This window comes from Ambystoma mexicanum, chromosome 11, assembly GCF_040938575.1.
Source record: "Ambystoma mexicanum isolate Mex_15411 chromosome 11, UKY_AmexF1_1, whole genome shotgun sequence".
In the NCBI taxonomy this organism is placed as follows: Eukaryota; Metazoa; Chordata; class Amphibia; order Caudata; family Ambystomatidae; genus Ambystoma; species Ambystoma mexicanum.
The window spans coordinates 253,405,233-253,419,132 of record NC_090934.1 but is presented as its reverse complement, the minus strand read 5'-3'; the positions used below and the strand labels follow the sequence as shown (position 1 = coordinate 253,419,132).

At 43.7% G+C, this 13,900-nt stretch overlaps 1 protein-coding gene across 3 annotated transcripts in view; it reads left to right on the top strand.

The window, feature by feature from the left end:
• Window positions 1-13,900, top strand: part of GMEB1 (glucocorticoid modulatory element binding protein 1) — a 921,206-nt gene that overhangs the window by 702,006 nt on the left and 205,300 nt on the right. The window lies entirely within an intron of this gene.

Below are 13,900 nucleotides of genomic sequence, written 5' to 3'. Positions count from 1 at the left end.
AATTCCCACTGCATCTATTTTGTTTTCCAGTGCAGTTCTCAGGTCTGCCATCGTTATCCCCATGAGGTTTTCAGTTCTGTTATGGCTGTCAAGATTGCGCTGTCCTCCTGTGGGGTGGCCACCTCTGTCGGTACAGTTGCCGTACCTTGCGCCGGGGTGGTGGGAGATTGTTGTGACTTGGCAAAGATGTCTATCATGGGCTGCTTGCTTTTGACTTTTCCACCCCTTACAGACATTGCTCTGCCCTGTTCGTGCCCCAGGACCCTTCCTCGCCAGGGTCTGGCTACTCTGACTTATCATGTGCTTCCGTCCGGTGTTATGGGTTTTAATGCTCCCAATGATTGTTGTCCCAGGCCATGTCTTGGCGCTTTATCTGCGGCTGTACACTCCCCTTACTATGGTCGCATTTAGTGTCTTATGCTGTGCCGCCACCTGCACCTCAGCTTGCCTGTTACTCCAGTTCTTCCTGGTGCGTGCTATTTACAGACTTATTTGTTCTGATGTCCATCACGCTTGTTGCCGGAATATTGTGCTTAGTCACTTCGCTGTGTGCAGCATCTCAGGGGGGCTATGTACAGCTCTACCACTCTTTTCAGGAGATTATTCTTTAAGAATGTTTGTGTTAGAGCTATTTCTTCTTCTTTCATGAAGACTTTTTTAAACCCACCCAAGGCTAAAGGCATTCCCGTTTTACCTTAGTTTAGTTGTGGTGTGAGGGTCAAAATAAAAGTTTGGGCATGTGACTTTGGGTGAGAGGCATTTTCCCAACCACTTTTATTTTCAAACAGTCTTTAACCAAAATCATGGCTAACTTTGTGTCTGAGTTTCATTTCTGACGCCTCGTCGTATTGACTTATCAAAAGACAAGATGGGAGTAGTAGGTTTATGGCTGCATTTGGTTGTTGAATTAGGAGCTGCACTTAGGCAATAGGAATGTTGAGATCCTTCCTTAAAGGTTTTTAGGGGTTTAACAATTTCCAGTGACCTTCTAGGAGTACCTTCAGAAGAGTGGAGGTGGTGTTAAAATAATCGTAAATGATAGGTCACTGGAAATTGTTAAACCCCTAAAAACCTTCAAGGAAGGATCTCAACATTCCTATTGCCTAACTGCAGCTCCTAATTCAACAACCAAATGCAGCCATAAACCTACTACTCCCATCTTGTCTTTTGATAAGTCAATATTACGAAGAGTCAGAAATGAAACTCGGACACAAGGTTAGCCATGATTTTGGTTAAAGCCTTTGTTTGAAAATTTGTTAAAATAATAATTTATATTTTGTTACACACTGACAACTGGCACAGGCCCGAACGATGAACAGATGAGTCAGCACAGTATAATCTTGGTTTATTATACCAAACGCTGCAATGCGAGTAAAGCCTATAACATCGAATGATATCTCAAAACCGTGAGGAAGGTCCTTGGGGAAACACAGTATGTGAAGGGGTTGGTACATCCTTAATCTATGTTCTATATCAGATTGCATTCAGAGGTGTCTCTGAACAAATTGTACCTAATCACTGTTATTTTGTGCCTCCCCCACCCCCCAATAGTCCTGAGATCCACCTGTAAATGTTACTTGCAAATGATGGTCATGTATCTAACGGATGGCTATTGATTTCTTTCCCCCACTCTTCCCGTTGATTTTCAAAGTATGGCATTCGACAAGCCTCTCCCTTAGGGTCTCATGACCTTGTCAGCATCTGGGCTAAGACTAACAAGGCTCCCCAACTCTTTAGCGCTTGCCCCCTGATTCTCCTCAAGCTTTAATTCACTTGACTTGCTACCTGCTAGCACCTCTTGTAGCTCTGTAATTTGGCCAATCCTGTATTTAATATTCTGGACCACTTTGTCCACTGCCTCCACCATTCTATATTTCTCCAACTCTGACCAGTCCCCTCCTTTTAATGATCACCTGCTTTTTCTCTTTGCTGCTTCTTCCACCTGCTCTCGGTCTGACACTACTCCTTCCTCGTCTCTCCCTGACCTCTCCTATTCTCCCTATGATCCCGACCTTCTCCTTTGCCTTCCTCTCCCTGCTTTCCTCATGCACCTCCTATCCTATGACATCTTTTAAGAATGTTTTTATTTTTGTTGCTTTCTTCTACTGACTTCAGTAGAGTCCCCCAACATATCTTTCTGGATCCTGATTGATATTTGGGGTGAGTGAGGCTGTTGTTTGCATCATTTATCTGCTTCTCCGGTTTTGTTTGGGTTGCACTGGTTTGTCACTGGCTACCAGTGCATGGTGTGTGCCTCCCTTACAGCCCCCTTTGTGGTCTGGCTCTCCAGATGGTTTGGACAACTCCCTTGATCCCTAGTAAGCATAACCATGGAAGCTCTAGTCCAAATCATCAGGACAACCAAAAGTTGCACACCTCTGGTTACAAGCCATCTTCATTTACGTGCTTTAGGGACACATTGTCTCTTTAGATTTCTTTTAGCGGCATTCTGTCTCTTTAGATTTCTTTTAGCGACATCCCACAGAATGCCTTTTTGAGTACCATTTCAAAGTGGCAGTCCCTCGTGACACAATACCTGTCTTTGTGCCATCTTCTTTGTTGGCCAACTTTATTCCTTTTCAGGGCTGCAGTTGCCACATAAGGGCATGCACTTTGTGGTAGTTTATTTCTGGAATTCTGGTCAGTGCTTTGAGTATATGGGAACTGGCTAAAAGTGAGTTTTGTAATTGTCTGATGCACATCCATGCATCAGCCAGGGTTTGTCCTGCTGCTGAGCAGAATGGGAGGTGGCAGACAGTCGCTGATTGGGCAGTTTCCACCCGTTTGAATTTTGCGGGTCCCGTCCATCGATGGACAAGTGCAGCCCAAAACCACGATAAAAGGAGAGGGCCTGGGGTCATTCAATGTAGTCTAGCACAAGATCGAAGCATCTAAAGTCAAAGTACTGCTGGAAACCCGCTGGCGGACTGCTGCTGTGATCATCATCATTAGCCACGCAAACCAATGCCTTTCAGACCTCTGTCAAATCTACTGGCACGGCCTGAACTGTGTGCCTTTGTGCTCTGGACTGGTGGTACAAACTAGTCACTTTCCTTGCTCTGCAGCCATTGCTGTTCCAAGGTCAGTGTCATTCCCGGTGCTGCATTTCATTGGATCTGGACTGAAGCTTTGCACAATAGCCCCTTCTTGCTTCACTTCTGGAAACTTTGCTGGCATCTTCAGAACTGTGCTTGTTCCTCGCCAAATGCTGCTGCAGTTTAACTGTGTGGAAGGGCCTGCTGGAACCCACCGTCTAACCTCTCTACTCCCGAGGGCTGCCCATTATGTTCTGCTTCAACACCATAGCCACTCCCATCTACTGCTCCTGGGGGGGACTTCCCTTGCTGCTCGGACCAAATTTGAGCCGGCTTCACCCTGTCCTGGTGTCTGTCCGAGTTTGACCTGCCCTAACCATTGCTGGAAGCCACAAACCTGACTGCCTGTAAATCTCCTACAGCCAAGCCGACTGTCGGCCTTTTTGCTCAACCAATTTCCTGTCCCTTTGTATCTGTGGTGTTGGATGTTTGAGTCCTGGGGTTACAATACCTTATATCTTTTAACACGTACCTTCCCCCATTGATTTGGATTGGGTGTAAATACTTTAATTGAAAAGTAGCAAGCTTACCAGGTCAAAAGCCTCTAGACCTCTGTCAGCTAGAGTGACCGGTCTGGTAGTCTTCCCCTTGCATAGCTGGAGGAATAACTGGGATTGTGCTACAGTAACCTTTCTCTAAGAAAGTTAAGTTAAATAAGTTAATCTTCCTGTAACAGACAAGGGTAGAGATGGACCTCCTAAGCATTGTATTAAGATATTCTAGGCATTTTAATCTTTGTGCTGTTTCTATTAACCATCCTATTTACCCTTACTTTGGCTATTTACTGTTTGCATTTCTCTGATTTAACTGTATTGCATTCTAAACTAGTAGATAACCCAATTGGAGCTACCAAACTGTGGTGTGTATATTTTATAAGGCTTTTACATACCTGTAAAGTTTTGAATCTACTTTTTAATTGTCTAATAAATATTTTATGTTTGTAATGTATGGATCCCTGTTCCTTAACAGACTTTTCTCTTGTTAACTGTACTTCACACCAAGCCTACATCCTCCCGAGACTAAGCCCAATTGCTCATCTTTGACCAAACTCTCAATGGAAGAGTAGAAGTTTGTTTGAAACTTGTTGCACCTTCATGTTGGCTTCTCGCAGCCCCTCGCCTGAGTAGGTTCTGAAAATCCTTCACAAACCAGCTCTCTTCAAACCCTCTTGAACTGGCGCTGCTCCTTTTTATGTTCTCCTGTATTGGGTAATTGGAAGTACAATGGGGGACACTTGACTGTCATTTAATTGGTGGATAGCTACTGATCCCTGTTAGGTAGAATTTGATTCCCCGGCGCTTTTATCAGTTATCCTAAGTGAATGGGACCCCTTTTCACACTCACTCAGTCTTTTACTTTATCTCTGTGAACCTTTTTCAACCCTTTTGGTTGTTTCTTTTTGGAGATGTGTTCTACTTTTTAAGGCATCTGCAATTTATTATTGCAACAAACAGCACTTTATGTGCAGTGTTGCTGGGAGCTCTTTGAGCTGCCCTTTTTATTTTCCTTGTGAAAACTGTTTCCAAGGACTAGGGGATACTTTTCATCCTACGGATATATATATTTTTTTGTGTGCAATCTACACACACCACCTTATGTGGAGTGCTAAGGGGACACAATGTATCCCTTTTTCAACTTCTCCTGTAGCTTTCTAGCAAGAGTCGACACGTGGAATGAAGAATCCGAGGAAGGACGTCTGAAGCAACCGTCAGTGACTGCCAAGGATTGCCGAGGGACCGTTGCTGCTCCATCCTCCTCCTCCTCTTCTGATGGACAGGGAAGATCCAGACCGGACGACTTGCTCCCCTGGACTGGTGGGACCAAATAGTATTGAGACAAGCTGCATTTTGAGCTGTCCCTTGAACAGCTGTAATTCCCCAATACCCTGGGACCTGGACCCAATCTGCTGTGCATTGTCTCCTGAAGCAAAGTTTAGTTTGGAACTCTGTGGGCATCCTGCTGGACCTGCAGTGACTCTTTCCCGCTCTGAGACCTCTTCCCTTCCAAGTGAGGGACCAAGAAACGGAGAGAAGTCTGCTGTGCACCAACCGCCACTGAACCAAAGCCTGCATCGAGTCCTAGCTAGCCAGTATGTTGAAGATCTGCTGGGCGTCCCGTCCAAAGAAGCTGACAGTCTGCTCCTGCCAAAAGTTCCTTCATCTGCCTCCAGGCCAAGAATCCGAATCATCTGGGGACCCACTGGTGGAAACGTCTTCTTTCTTCAAGAAAAGGTACTGTCCTACATCTAGGTACTTACATGGGTGCTTGCTGAGTTGAATCAGACTCATCCTGAGCTTTCTGAGAGACATTGGGCTGGACAACCCAACTGTGTTCCCCGAGGTCCTTTGGTCTAAAGTCCTTTGGAGGTTCTACCGGACCTCCCTGAACCACCTTTTTACTAAACATTTTACTTAACTGCAACACAGAAGAAACCAGCTGTTTTTGACAACTTTGGCAGCACCTGCCTTCTTTTGTTTTGCCATTCAGGGGCCCTGGTTCCCCAGTGCCTCCTCTGACTCAGACTCTTATCCACAGATAGGGTTGGACTTCTTAAGGGATAGGCTGCTTAAAAGTACTTACCAATATCTGTTTTGGGTTACTAAATGTTGGTTAGAAGAATTGATTTGCTACTCTGCCTACATACCTGTATTCATGTAAAGTTGCTATTATCTTGAGTAATTCTTAAGTCTTAATGTATAAATGTGAGTAAGTTTACTTACCTGTGATTATACTATTGTGTTGGTTGCCTAAGTATTTATAATAACATACTTTTATAATATTACAGTGTGGGAGTGTGTTCTTGACTATAAGTGTGCCCTGAGTGCTTTGTACTTACCTACAGCCCTTGTCCCTCCTAGACTAAGCCTGGCAGCTCTGCCATTGCTACCAAACCTTTTGGGTAGTTCGGGCCACATTTTTTAATTGGAACCCTGTACACCCAAGAGTGAATGTTCTTTAATCCTACCAGAGGTGGACTTAAACTTTCTAACAGTCCCTCATAGTTGTTTTAACTAAGATGTGTGTGGATTGTTGTTGGCCCACTACTCTGTAGGTCGTCTTTAAAAGGGGTTCCTCCATCTTGAGATTCAGAGGCCCTGCCCAGTGTCTGCCTGATCCCACCATGGCTTGTGTGTGTGTGTAATGTATGTTCTCTCTACCTTCGCCACTAAGTCTCCAAGACTTCGCATTTCTTTCGTAGTATACAATTGCGAACCACTATTGTTGGTTGCCGAGTCCCATTATAAAGTCTCTGCTTAGCGTGGCCAGCTATGTGGAGAAACGCAGTAGAGGTGTTCACTGCAGAGAAACATACAGTAATGAGGGGAATGTGGCCGCTCCAAGACATTAGTGGGCTCTCTGAATAGATCTACAGCTTTTGCCCCTCTTTTGCCAACATGAGCCATAAGAAGAAGGTGGAGAAATGAAAGTTTAATATGTCCAGACCCAGGACTCGGTTGAGAGGTAAAACTGAACCGAGTACGAATACAGACACGTTCTCTACCAAGAAACAACCTATTTCACACGTTTTTGCCACAGTTATAAAAGAGAAAACCACGTCTCAACACATGGCTCGAACAAAGAGCAATGTAGATTCAACGACGCGGGAAAAGAAGGTAAGCAGCCATAACACAATAATTGCGGTCTTTGATTCTCTCTCAAATAGCTGGAACAATGATTTGAGAAATACTGGTATCGCGCAACCCCGAATCAGAAATAACTCTGAACTGACACTTTCTAACATTTCCCCATTACATAAGCCTTTCCCAGTGCTGGAGACCCCCAGATCCCCTCCCTACCTCGAGGCTCGTCGCTTCTGCTCCTGTGTGCCTTGGCAGGTGTGCCGCGGCCCCGGCTGCGGCAGCGGGGGGTGGAGTCGGGTGCCTGCTGCTGCTTGGGGTGGGTTCTGGTGGGGGAGGGAGAGACGGTGACCCCACCTGGCTGCAGAGGCCCCCTACACCACAGAGGCCTCTGTTGGGGGAGAGACTGGGGGCCTGGGGAACACGGGGGAGCAGATCCGCCCCTGTGATGTGGGGAAGAGTGTGTCGGGCGACGAAGCGCGGATCAATGACCCGGATGTTGCATCGAGGGTGGAGACTCAGCTGACCCTACCCTCTGGTGCCGCTGACGAGGTGCAGCAACACATTGCCGCGTTGACAAAGCAAGGAGGGGAGTTACACTCGCCTCTACCAGGTGCTGAATTGGCAACCGGATTGGATGATCCCCTTCAACATTGTGATGGAATTCCAAAACAAGGCAACAGTGAGAATCACACGACGCAAACTACCATAAATGAAATCTCAAGTCAAAGGAAAGCAAAAGCGTTACGTGCAAGAGCATTATGGGTGCAAGTGCAAGAAAACAAAAATATGGGAAAAATCTCTCATACACATGAAATTGAGTGGCAAAAACCATATAGAGCAGCACGCCTCTCACTGGATATGATGGAATTAAACTCACTGATAACTCATGTGAGGTCATCGGTTGACCAAGATCAAAACCAAAAAGGCATAAATATGAAAACACAATGCCATACATCAACTCCGGTACCGAAACAGAAAGATGTCAACTCTTTTTTTTTTTTTGGCCTGGAAAGACAACCCAATAGCACATCTGGACAAAATGCAGGGGGCTACAGAGGACAGACAGCAGCCAATAAAGATAGAACACCGACCCACCTCAGAGCCCGGCACATTCGATCACATAACGTCAGAAGAACTGAAAGAGTACTCGAATATGGCCCGTCTGCCAACAACAATGATGGAACTACAAAATGTATTAATTACAACATCAGTCACTTATCCCGTTCTTAAAATTGCATGAGACAAATGTTGATGCCATTAAAGACCAAGCCACCCTGATCGCTCTGATGCATACCAAACAGATTCATATTGAGAACTTTATCTGCCAAATACAACAACGTTTGGACACTGAGGCTGAAACAAGCCGCATGTGGCAAAATAGACTGGCTGAAATTGCCAATGCAGATCGAATGGAGCGAATACAGGCAAACTCAGCTATCATGTCACTTATGAACGAGATGGCAAAGATAGCGGCAAAGTTAACAGATTTGTCTTTCACACAGAAGATTCCAGTGCAGAACGTTCAGAGACAAAGGAATACAGCTGGAAAATATAACTCCTGTGGAAATGCCTCTCGGAGAGATAAACCAATTAGAAACAGCGACGCAACCTTCTCAAAGACCAGATCTTCTACCTGTTGACCTATTTTTTAAAGCCTGATGGCGGATGAAATACAAAAGGAAAGGCCATCCATGAAAGTAAAAATAAGAAACGACGAACGGGTTCCTGTGCGTTCTTAAGAAATTGAAATGTTCCACAACGACAGGAAGGCTTACGGACGGCCCAAATCAATCCTCAGAAACCAGGTAACCAAAGCACACAGACCAGCAACCAAAGAAAAATACAAGAAAAAAAGACAGGGCCATCGATACGAATGGAATCACGACGAGAGGAGGCAAAACAGGAAACTGAACTGCTAGATCTGTCCACCTATCCGGATGATAATGTTTTGGATATCTCTGATATAGATTAAGATCAGAACATCAAAGACATGATTCTTCTAGACCAATATCCAAACCTCAATCCGATTGTCAATCATCAAATAGACCTCACTTGTATTGATATATCGGATGAAGAACTGGAAAGCGATAATAGCACGGAAAAGTCAAAACCAAATGGAGAAAAAAAAAACTAAGAACCGATGACCAGAAACCCATAAGAGAACATACAAATCAATCGCTGCAACATGGTCTGCGTCCGCCGACTTATGAGAGGAGCTTTACATACCCATTGCTGAAAACCCCTACATTTGTCGATCCATTAAAACAACAAGAGAAATATGTAATTACAATGACACCTACGACCAACAAAGCCTGCGGTCATCTTAAATCGTACAAACAGTTTACGTGTAATTCATGCCATTCCAGAATTGAGGCACATTAGTACGAAGGATATAAATCTGGTCAAATTTCTAGATGATGAGAATCTTGATAAAGTTGAAATACAATTAATGAATCGGATAACTATGCAACAAATCCTAAAAGCTGACATCTAGCTACAATGTATTGGCTTCAAATGCATTAAGAAGGAGGACACGGACCAGAGGTCAACACATGACACAGTGATGTATAAAATAGATGACCAACCGCCATTCAGACGTGAATTTGAGAAATCAGACTTGAATTTCGCTTCATCAAGAAACAATGACTCATCATTAACAATCATGTCCTATAGTATGGAAGATGAAACGTATACTAACTGTTAGGCAGAAACCTGTGCAGTTCCCTTTGGGAACACTGCAAAAGATTTAGGACTACAGGTGTTAGCAGTAAACCCACTTGGTAGCGGTCTGTACCACCCAGATTTACCTGGTAGCTGTGGCTGAGCAGTCATACTTCCCTCAAGAAGAGTTTAGCAGTATGCAAAGTTTACACAATAGGCACTCAGACACAATAATACAAGCAAACACTGACCAGAGCTTTGGTATCAAAGTATATAATTATTTATTTAAAAACAGTTTGAAACACTCCAGCACTCTTATTGTAAAACACTCTAAACAGTTACTATTATAATATATACAACCCTTATTCCTTATCAGATGAGTCTTAGTTAACACCACTTATTTCCATACAGAGGAGAGCGCTTAACCATAGATGGCACTCCAATACGTTTATGAAAAAGGGAGGGAAAAAGACAGAATATGGACAGGTACACCACTCTAAGATTTAGGAACACTATTAGCAAGGCAGAAGAGCAAATGTCACTGGTGAGCCAAAGTCCATAGGCTGGGCCCACTCTTAGAGAAAGCAGAGCACAAATGCGCCCAAGATCACACAGTTACACTAGACTTAGAAAGTCTTGCAGAGAGTTCGAAAAGAGTTTAGAGAGGCTCAGAAAGGTTTAGCCAGGGTGTCCCAGGCTAACCCAGGTTTGAAAGCCGGGGGCTAAATCTGCCCCGTACAGTCGGTGGCAAGGGAAGCCAGGCGGGACACGGTACCTTAAGTGGGGAAGGATCCTCCAGCGGTGGCAGTTGTTCCTGGCAGCGGGTGCAAGTCTCATCGTCGTCCAGGGGAAGAGACGATCTCGACTTGGAGGAAAGATGAAGGTCGTTGCACTGCCAGGGAAGAAACCAGCCACAGAGTTTTCCGGTTAAAGGTATTACCATTTATTTCGCGGTCGTGGTAAAACGTGGTATTCCGGTTGCCGGGGTGCTTGGCACAGGCAAGGCGGCCACGAGATGTGTCGGGAAGGCGAAAAGACGGTGAAACTGGTTATCCCCACCAGTCAAAGGAAGAAGACTCTCCGGCAGGAGATCTCATCTGTCGTTGGGAAAAGTGGTGAGACGGTCCAGCAGGTCTCCACCGGTGGTGTCGTCGTGGCAGGTTGGCTCAGCTTCTCCCTCGTCGGATTCTTAGGTCCTGTGGTGACTTCTGAAGTTCCAGTCCCGAAACCCCTGCTTTTATGCAGAAAACCCCCATTCACTCAACCTAGCTGTCACTCAAACATGCTAAGTGGTGAGCCGGCCGGCTCACCGCTTGGGCCAATCAGGACGGAGTGCGACTTGAGTTGCCTAGGCAGCTCAGTCCAGGGTGCCTAAATCCCCCTCCACCCCTCCTAAGTACCCCAGACAGAGTGGCACCACTTTGGAGGGCTTCTGTGGAGAAGCCCGTCAAAAATTGGAACAAAGGGCTCGACTTGGGTTGGAGTCACAGAAGAGAACACAAACGCCATTTTAGAACAGAGTTTTGGCAAAAAAATACCAACCGGAGAATTAATATTAAATAAATAAACCGGCGGTATGTTCGAGGCGATCGTAATGAAATAAATAAAGATGGTAGCCTCGAACAATGGGAAAATCCCCTAGAGAAATATTCGTGGTTGAATATAAAAAGTAGTATCCACTGCCACCAGCCAAAACTCAGTCAGGGGGGACGGAGACGTGCCCCCTCGACTAACAGACCCCGGGCAATCGAATTGCCCCAGCCAGTACGTCCAAAATATGATGGTTTGTACTGGTTCTGTTCAGAATTCAAGACTAGTAAAGTTAATGGTGACTTTACAAGCCCTGGGAGACAGTAGTCAGTCCCAAGGTATGGTGTCTATACTGGGGGGGATCACTATGACACCCCTGTGTTACTGCACTGAGGGTGCTGTGTAACACACCTCACAAAAATACATGAAGCTCTATGGAGTAAAAGACCCCATAGCCCATTAAACACATCTAGAGTCAAAGAAACACACTCAAATCATGCACAAGAGTGAGGGTAAAAGTCTCACTCTTGGCAGGAGAAAAAAATAAACCCCAAAAATCCAGCAAAGCTGCTGGGGGGACTCACTAGGTTAGGAAATTCAGCCTAAACAGAGAATTCTCGCTAACATTAACGAAGGCCTGTCTACATCCAGACATATCCGAAGAGAATATACGTTTCAATCAAAAGAAAATGAAAGTAGCTTATCCGTATCCTCCTAACGAGTGGGAAAACAGAATGAACATATCTTACTGACCTCATGGAACACTAGAGGCCATGGTCATTTATTCCATCAAACACACCCAAAGCTACAACAATCTCACATAATCTGTTTACAAGAGACATGGTTGTCCCATCCTCCTACGTGTGAAGGATTCAACATCTTTACTAATCCTTTTTGTTGTGTGATGGCTGGAAGACAGATTATGATGATAAAAATCACCTCCCTTTGGACCCTGATTGAAGCAAGAAATTTGAATCCATGGATCCAGTACATAGTGTTACAAAGACAAAATTAACTCTTTTGTAATCAGTCCCCACGGACCGTTATATTTAACATATATTGGAACCCCTTAGCGGTTGAGGATACCTTACACTTAGATACATTTTTGACAGCTCTTGATAAACTTGTCAATAAGTTTCAAGCAATTAACATAATAATTTGCGGAGATTTAAACATACACATTTTTGATAAATCTGGAAATCAAAAAGAGAAGAAAGATCTGTCCCAAAGAGCCAAATCCTGGATCAAAGAAATGAAAATAAGAAATCTTACCCTTACTGGAACTTATCAGAACGTGAAAGTTCATTTAAATCTGACATGGTCACAAGGTACATCGGAAGCAGCACTGGACTATATATATATATTTCAGAGAAGGCACTAATGAAAACGGAGATCACAGTGAATAACAATAGTGAGCATTGCATGATATCAATGACATGGCTACAGAAAAACCTATACCAAGAGAAAACTACACTCCCTGCCATGGAACTGAATGCTATAGGCACAAGACTGAGACTTAAGACAGTTGATGTAATAGGTTTAAACCAGATTTATCAAGAAACAGGAAAAAAAGATTTGGAGAAAATAAATTGAGTGGTTATTTGAACCACATTACCAACCGCAAAAAGATCGTAAAAAACAGCAATTACCTCATATTCATAGTTACGATCCGCTGATTGCAACAAAAAAAGGGAGCTACAAAAACTATGCAAAGATCTAAATATGTTAAGATCTAAAGAATCGCCCCTTGCACTTAACACAGCCAAACAAAAATACCGGAATTGGATAAAATCACATAATTCACGAGCACCAGGGCCAGACGGCCTTACAAATGCTCAAATGAAAGCTTCTCCAGAGATATGGGTGAACATACTACAAATTATCACATTGATTAATCAATTGAACCAAATGACCTCAACGTGGAAACTAGCCGTCCTGATTTCAATCTTTAAACAAGGAGACAAAGAGAGTCCCACAAATTACAGGCCCATCGCATTATTAGACCCTTTGAGAAAAATATTTGCTACCATCTTATTGAGGGCACTAACAGAATGGGCCACGGGAAATAAACGGATTGCGACCCGACAAACTGGTTTTATCTGTGCAGGCGGCACAAACCTCAATCTATTCCTTCTGAACCTTGTAAAACATGAAGCAAAATCCTAAACCAACAGATTTGGATAGCACTTGTGGACTTGAACCTCGCTTTCGACTGTGTGAACCGATAATTGTTATGAAACAAATTGGAAAAGTGGAACTGCCCTCCTCCTATATTGCAACCAATAAGGCTACTCTACTCTTCAACAAAAATACGAGTAAGGTTAACTGAAGATGGGCAAATGAGCGCTTATATTGAGACCTGGAACGGGCTGACCTTTACCGAAAAATAAACATGGGAACAAAAAGTGCCAGCTCTAGAAATGTTTCAATCAATCTGATCCTATAAATGCTAGGGCGTTGTTAAAATGGAAACATCAAATATCAATAGCATTAAGAAATGAAGATATAACAGAAGAAATGCTACAAATGAGGCCCCAATATGTCAAGAAACAAGTAATGTATAATGATTTGATAAATACAAATGAATTCATTACCCGATATAAAGAAAATCAGACAAGTAAAACCGAAACCAGAGCCATCAATGAACTGCCACCTTACTTGTATATATTCCTCGATAAAGACATAAGAATGTTTTTTGTGAAATTTCGGCTGAACATATTACCCACAAGAGAAAGATTAGTAAGAACTAAACAGCAAAAAAACAAAAAAATCTCTGGTCGGATATGCAAAAATCAGGTGGAAACAGAAAATTTGTATCATCTCACGATGTTCTGTCCTTCTCGCGATCAAGAAAGAAATGTATGTCGATCCTACTTTGAGAGCGCACATAAAACAATGAGCGCAGATCAGAGATGGGCCTGGATATTGTCAGGGACTGAGAAACGAATGATCTACATAATTTTTCATTTTTGGAAGAAGATTATGGAAAAAAATGAAAATGTGAATTGATCGAAATGTGTAACTTAAATGTGA